The sequence below is a fragment of the Anopheles aquasalis genome, chromosome 2 (assembly GCF_943734665.1).
Source record: "Anopheles aquasalis chromosome 2, idAnoAquaMG_Q_19, whole genome shotgun sequence".
Taxonomy (NCBI): domain Eukaryota; kingdom Metazoa; phylum Arthropoda; class Insecta; order Diptera; family Culicidae; genus Anopheles; species Anopheles aquasalis.
In genome coordinates, this window is record NC_064877.1 from 30,377,501 (window position 1) to 30,385,000 (window position 7,500).

A 7,500-nucleotide genomic window follows, 5' to 3' on the forward strand; every position below is an offset into this window, starting at 1 on the left:
GCTCACGTTCCTCATAAACCGTAGCCATCATGCGTAGAATCTCTGTTTGCCTACGATGCCGAAGCAAGGCACCAAGTAAGACATACCATATTGGCTGGCCGCTGCGCTCATCGCAAACAGTGGAAGCCTTAGAGGGGGACATAAAAACTTGAGAGGCATCCGAACCGAAGGGCTCGCTATCAAAAAGGCCATGAATCCGGTCCCGGATCCATTCGTGACATTTCGCCGACCAAATTCGGTGGACCATTTTTCGATCGCTTTCTGCCTCTCTGCCTGTGTCTGTGCCTTTCTCTCTGGTCCTCCCGTCAGCCGCGCATCGCTTCCATTGGTTGCGTAACTTTGGACAAAGTGTATCTCTTCCACAAGGACTTATGATCTCAAAACAAAATTGCCGAAAAGTCCAATGTTACCTCCCGGTGATTGAAAAGTTCATCAAAAGAAAGAAAGTAGCAAACAGTAGGCAGCCAGGTATCTTCCCCGGGAATTCGAATTCTTGAGGTCAACAAAAAACACGGTGATTGATGCGATTAGCTCGAGTCCATTGGTACACCAGCGGGTGGTAGCATTTCTTCGCCATGGATGTGCTCCACTGTTTAAGCTATTATCACGGTCACGGAGAGTTGGTGGACCGAGAAAATTAACACTTTGTTAACGAGAGAAGTTTTCTGGACAGCCCAGAGGCGGATAATTAACTGCTTAGCAAGATAACACCCCGTTGAACGGGTGGTGCGTGGTGGGTGATGTGATCCCTAATGTCCTGTAGTTCCAGAGCTTTAGCTTTGGGCGCGAATTAACGGCCACTTTCAACGTTCACACATGATCGCCACGGGTGTTGTTGCCCTGCCATATACTCGTTATCATCCCCCCTCCCCCCACACTAAATCCGGTGACATTTTGGGCATCGTATGGGACCCCAACGACATGTAAAAACGTGGAGCTATGTCGATGGAGGACAAAAACAGGGTCCTTTTGGAGATGCGGGGTATCGATGCCCGTACCTCTCACATGCTAAGCGAGCGCTCTACCATCTGAGCTACATCCCCTGATAAATGATTCCGTTGGTAGTCCAAACGAAAATGGACTCGCTGAAATGCATTGCCAATTGACTTTGACCTCCCTTCACCACAGAGCGCTGGCCGCAATTCTGCACAACCCTTAACTTGGCCATTTTCGCATCGAGCGGAATGCTGAGCAAATGTCCGCCAGAAGAAAGCTTAAGGAGGGAGCGAGTGGTTGATAATGATGGAGGGGATATCAGCTTGAGGAGATATTTTTAGCCATACACTAGCTCACGAACCTCCCTATTCGCTTCGAATGTATCTTACTTGAATGAATGCGCTTGATTTTTTTACTCACGCTCAAACTTCTTATCTACCGCATGGTTTATGATATCCTCTTAGCAACTGATTGCATAATATCACAACAAAACATGCCAAACAACTGATAAATGTGTACTTTGCTTCGCTTTGTACCTCTTTCATTGAACGTTCCCTAAACTGTCTCAACGAATGGATCGATTGGGCCCGCAATCGATCAATCAGTAACGTTCAATCGTCTCTTAACGTAATTCATTAAGGGCCCGTCTGTGGACATTATCGTACTTGGCCGTACCGTACAGTTTCATCTAACGATTATGAATATTGTTTGGCAAACATTGACGATAGTGCCTCCCCGAGTGATTCCCCGAACCGATACGCAAACTCCCGCCCCCGGGACACAAGAAGGACTAAATCGCTCCACTTCACTCACTGGGATCCATCTTTGGGAATCCTGGTGTGGAGTGGTGTGCGTTTGGAAGGATGGGAGAATTTCAATTTTACCCCACAGCAGGGAAGCGGCCATGTCGTCTCCCACTCGACCCCCGGGGCTGGCTAACATTGACATTTACGAGGGCCGAGGGCTAATGTTCACCGCATGGTGCAAGGTCAGTGGAGTGATCAGTTGGGTACACAGTGCGCTGATTGCAAAACACATCCAAACCCACCCACCCTCTGATGATCAGATGAAAGGATTTCCGGGGTCCTGCCGGCCAGACGTTGGTTCCCGCTGCTCCATTGTCGACCGGCCAGCCTCGTGGCAGGATCTTCGGTTCGCTACCTACGGTGCCGAGACCGAGTCTTTGTGCCTGTGTCTGTGTTTGTGGGTTTATCCAGATAACAGAGAAAAGCAGAGCAGACCACGGGGATGTCGGCGAGCATCGTCTGGAACCGGGGGCTACCAGTACCGGCCGGTGTAAGTAGATCAGCTCTCGCTCTCATCTTTCTCATCGGAATTGCCGTGCATTCAGCAGCGAGCGTCCTGGGGCGTCCTGGCGCAAGCAAAGACCCAGGACATTTATGTCAGAAAGCCAGGAAAGCGAAGGTGGAGCTATTTACGGTCTCGGAACGGCACGGCATTCACAATGCACGTGCTGCGTGTTCGGCATCGTACGCGATGGCACAAGGGGATGGATGCACTTGGAAACCACCCGGCACTGTCCTCTCTTTCAGTTTCTCACTCACCACCAGCGCCAAGTTCGCACATTTGCATGAATGAAATTCAAGGCAGTACTTCCGTCTGCGATGATGCTTCCGTTTCCGATGCTCCCCTCTCCAGGCGCCATACGCGGAATGAGGAATGAGGAGCTTTCAAGTAGTTGTGTACCGTCTAGGACGATATCGTCATCGTCTTCATCGGTCGGTCGGCGATTGCTGTACTGCTGCACATTCTCATTTCACTTTTGATGATCCTTGGTGCATCGCCGTTAAGTCAGAGAGGAGATGAGGAGAGGTATTTATTATTTACCCCGATCCGCCTCCCAAACGGTAACATCCGCGCAGTCTTCCCGTGCCCAAGGAACTCTGGTTGAACACTTCTAACGTGTCCCAGCAAATTATGCATCCATTTGAATCCATTTAATTGGTTGTGTGGGTAATGCGAAGGTGATCGTAGCTGTTTGATGTCGCGGAACTGCAAGCGGTGCTGCTCCAGTAATCGTGCTTTAAACGATAAGTTGTGCCTAGTGACAACCGTTTGGCGATGACGATGTTGTTGAACCCAGTTCGATAATACTTTTACCACGAAAACCAATAAACTCCTTAGTCTCAAGGCTTTTTTTAGTGATGGAATTGTGTATTGCAACCAAGAAACGCAATCACCGATAACATGCTATTCCAACATTCCACCAAGCCAAGAATTCAATCCATTTGGTAAACCTCCTGATCAACTCTTCCGAGAATCGCAAAATTATACGGATTCTATTTCCAATTCCGTCGACGTTTCGACACCGCAGGATCCTAGGTCTAGGACGAGACCACCCCGCGACGATCCCAAATCACAGCCAAGAAGCCCTAATCAACTAGCGTTCTCTCTTTCTCTCTCTATAGACCCCCCGGGGCCTGATGATTAATAACGCCCAGCCAGTCGACACATAATCTTCGAGATTTCTCCTCAAATTTGCTTCCATGCCGTGACCGGTCGAGCCATCGGATGGCGAATGATGATCAGAGAGAGAGAGAGAGAGGCGGGGAGATAGAGAGAGAGAGGGAGGTAGAGGAATCAATGGAGCCACTGTGACAACATCCGCCACAACTAATGCAGTGTGTTTACGCTTGATTAAAGCGCCCGCCCCGCTGGGTGGCCTGGGCGGAAGCGCCAAATCATAGACTTTATCACTTGCCCGTCGTCCTCTTCGGTTGTCGGGAACCTATACAAAGCCCACAATAACAGACAGTGTAGAGCGGACAACGGGCAAAGAAAGGGAGACACACGAATGACCGAAACGGCGAAGTGTGCTTCGAATCGAATTCTTTTCGATGCTTCAATCCGCCAGCTGGTGTCCACGATCGGTGCCTATAGAACGTAGGGCGCGAAAGTGGTCCTCTAGCTGGCTGGCTGGCTGGCTGGCATGTTCCATCGACAGGACATACAAACGCAAAAAATAAGGGACGCCCCGGCGTGGCATTCCGCGTCGACGAGACGCGTTTAGCTGCGATTGCATAACAGCATCAGCGTCGGAACTCCCTTCCTCTCTCTCGGTTTGTGGAGGGCGAAGGCGAGGTGGCTCGGCTCCTGTGATCCTGTGAGTGCCTCGGCTTCGCTCGTGACTTCCGGCACTCTCCGGTAGCTGAGTGTCGCTGAGTGCGTTCGTCGGACGGACGCACGAAATCGGTTCTTCGGTTGCTCCTTCGTGGTGGCTCCACGGTGAACCAGGATCGACCACCGCAGACCAGAAGTCGCACTCGAACCCGCCTCACGGAAGGAACGGGAAATGGCGCAGAGAGAGAGAGAGAGAGGAAGGCTTTCTGTCGATATCTTTCGGATTCCAGCCTCCAGTTCCCTCCAGGGTCCCTTTTTTCCTCTCCCTCTGTAAGTGAAAGTATTCCGGCCGCCCAGCACCACCAACGAAAGGCAATAAATGCCGAAAGGGGCGGAGGAAAGGGCGCCCTCAAAGACGAAGGGAGGGAGTAATCGGCTCGTCTAGGCATCACAACCCACCCCTGACAGCTACCACGTGGTGTGCCACGGCGACATAAGCGGATTAACTGGAATATTTCAACGACGATGACGACGGCGACGCGTGTAATTCCTTCGTCAACCGTTGTTTGATTAATTAGTTTGTTATTCCACCACAATCCCAGCGTTTGATGTCTGGCACACTTGCACTCCCCTCCTCTCCCACCTACCATCGTCCCCTCGGCGTAGCTTTTCTGGCGAAACTTGGCCAATACTTGGGGAATGTTTATTTACTTTGCTGATCTCGACCCTCGGTTCTGCTGGATTCGCCGTTTACTCTGGTTCCTCTCGTTATGCTGGTTCACGCTGGACAGTCTCGTCTAGCTTGTCATCACTGGATCTGGTTCCGTGTCACTGCCGGCACTCCCATTTCCACTGGCAATCAAATTCAATTGGCAAACACACTAACCTCGCAAACACGTTAGATGCGTTTGAATGCTTTCAAACAATAGACCACCTGCCGCGAATGGTACACCGGAAACACGATTTATGATACTCGCTGGCTCTCTTGCTCCAGGAACTACGCACGCACACACAGGCACACATACACGTACACCGACACCGCTGGAAAATCGCTTTCGCCGAAACCGTCGACTGGCGTCTCCACCCGGCCCGGCTTGCTTTGTGGCCCGGATTGATTTGCGTGATTCTCAACCAGCGCAACCAACACTCGCGCGGTATCAATGGCAACGCGACGCTTCCGTCGTCGTCGTCGTGCGGAAACGGAAGCGTTTGCTTTCTACTCCACTCTATTCCGGACACGTTACTCCACGCTGAACGCAGAACTCGCTCGCTAGCACTAGAACTGTCGTGATGTTTGCAGATCCGCTTGCGTGTGTGCGTTGTGCGAACCAGCAAGAATAGCAACAGCAACAGCAACAGCAGCTACAACAACAACAGTAGCAACAACAGCACCGTGTGCAGACCGGGGCCAGCCACGTGCTTCCGTTCGGGGTGGAAGTTCAGTTTCGACTGTTCGCGTACCCGGCCACCCAGTACGAGGTGTTGCTGGGCTCCTCGGTGCTGAGATCCGACGACGACGACGACGACGACGACGGATGAGCTGAGGATGTGTGCCTCGTGGCCATCCTGCCGTCGGCGACAGCATCCAGCATCCAACAAACCCGGCTGTGGTTCTGGAGGTCTCTCTCTCTCTCTCAGCGGGGGGTGACCGAAATCTCGTTCCTTTATCAGAACCACCGCTTATCGCTATCGGTCACTCATGGCGCACTCAGAATATAGCAAAGGGCCACGGGAACCGCCGAGCCCGCATGTGAAGATGTGTTTACGCCACTCTTTTGGAAGGCGTGGGGAGGGGAGAGGGAGGATAAACAAAAAAAGCGGTCCACTTGAAATGCTTTTCCCGGAAAAACAGCTGAGTAAAGGAGCGACAGCGCCGCGACAATCGCGCTCGCTGGATGATGCGGCCGGGACTCGGTTGACCCTTTTTATTTTTTTTGGGGGTTGGCTGTTGGTACGGGTTGGTTATGTTTTATGCTGCACCAGAATGGCCATGTACCATGAATCTATTTTGTCGTCGTTTCATCCCTCTTTTTTTGGCGGGGGAGGAAGCTGCTGATTCGACGGAAAATAGAATCCGACGAGAGCGTATCCGCGTGTATCCGCGTTCCGGGGATGGTTCTGGTGCCTTTTTTTATATTTTATGATTGAACAGAAATCCGTGGAGTGTTTGAATATTGGATTGTTTGGCGAACCGCTCCCTGGTTTCTGTTCTTGTTCGGTTTTATTTCATTCGAAGGCCAATCGAATCGAACGCAAGTAGGAGCTGTGTTTATCCTCGTAAGTGGGTCATTATGGTCGGTTTGAGTTCGAGTCCAAGTGTTAAACCATTGTTCTAAGCCTCCTATTAGTAATCGTCTCGACTGAGATGGATTTGAGGTTAGCCCGCACCACTCAACATCCTCAAGAACTATTCCGTGGGAAACTCTGAAATATGAGCGAAGCATTAATTGCTCCGCCTGGTGGTGAGTACACCACCAAGCGGGCGACCACGATGGGAAAATCAATTTCGATTTTAATTAAATCCAACTCACCGTGGCTCAACCCAGGCTATCAAGCGGGCCCCATGGCACAATGCTCGTGCATTCCGTCGACAGCTAGTTATGTACGGGAATGATAACGGTCATACAGGCACCCCCACCGGGAGCACTCCTCCCAGAAGGATGGAATGTCGTCGTATCCATCATCGGGCTCACTTGGCCAGGGAACCAGAATCACATCACAGCCGTGGCACGTGGTTCCGCTTTGTCTCCGAGAGGGAGGAAGATGACAGCATAATGGGTTCAGTGCGCAAACGATGAAGTCCGATGACCTTCGATTCCCACACGTCACTCCCACAAGTGTCAACAAAGGAGGAGCGGAATCTGCCACCGCGCCTTTCGTTTACCGCACCGAACCGCATGGACCATTTAGTGGGGGTGTCGAGACGTCGACTCTCCGTTGAGCTGCGGTGAAGCGCACAAGTGTCACCGTAAAACTAATAGGCCTGTCCTTCACTTTATGTGGCCATTCAACCCGTTCGTCTCCACTCCTTCGCCCTTCGTTCCGATAAGTTTCACACAGGCACACACGGTGTGATCCTGTGGGAGCGGCAAAAGTGAAAGTTGCACGCAGGCATCATCATCACCATCATCATCATTCGTTTACTCGAAGAGGCGCGCGGCCCTTTTGTGCCATGGCACGCCGCTTTGTGGCCATCTCGAAGTTGAGAGACAACCAAGGAAGAAGAAAAATAAGAAGAATGATGTGGGGGAAGAAAAAAAAAACGACGAAGGAAACCAAGCACCACGACAATGAGGTCCTTCCGGGGCATATCGTCCTTTTCGGATGATGCGCCCGATGGTGCCACAGCCTCAGGAGGAGTATAAAATATGCTTATTTAAGCTTCCCGGCGACTGTGTCCAGGTGTTTGCCGTCGACCGTGATGGTAGGGCCAGTCCTTTCATGTCCTTTCCTGGCGGCTACTCCAGGTGCAGGCCTTCAAGG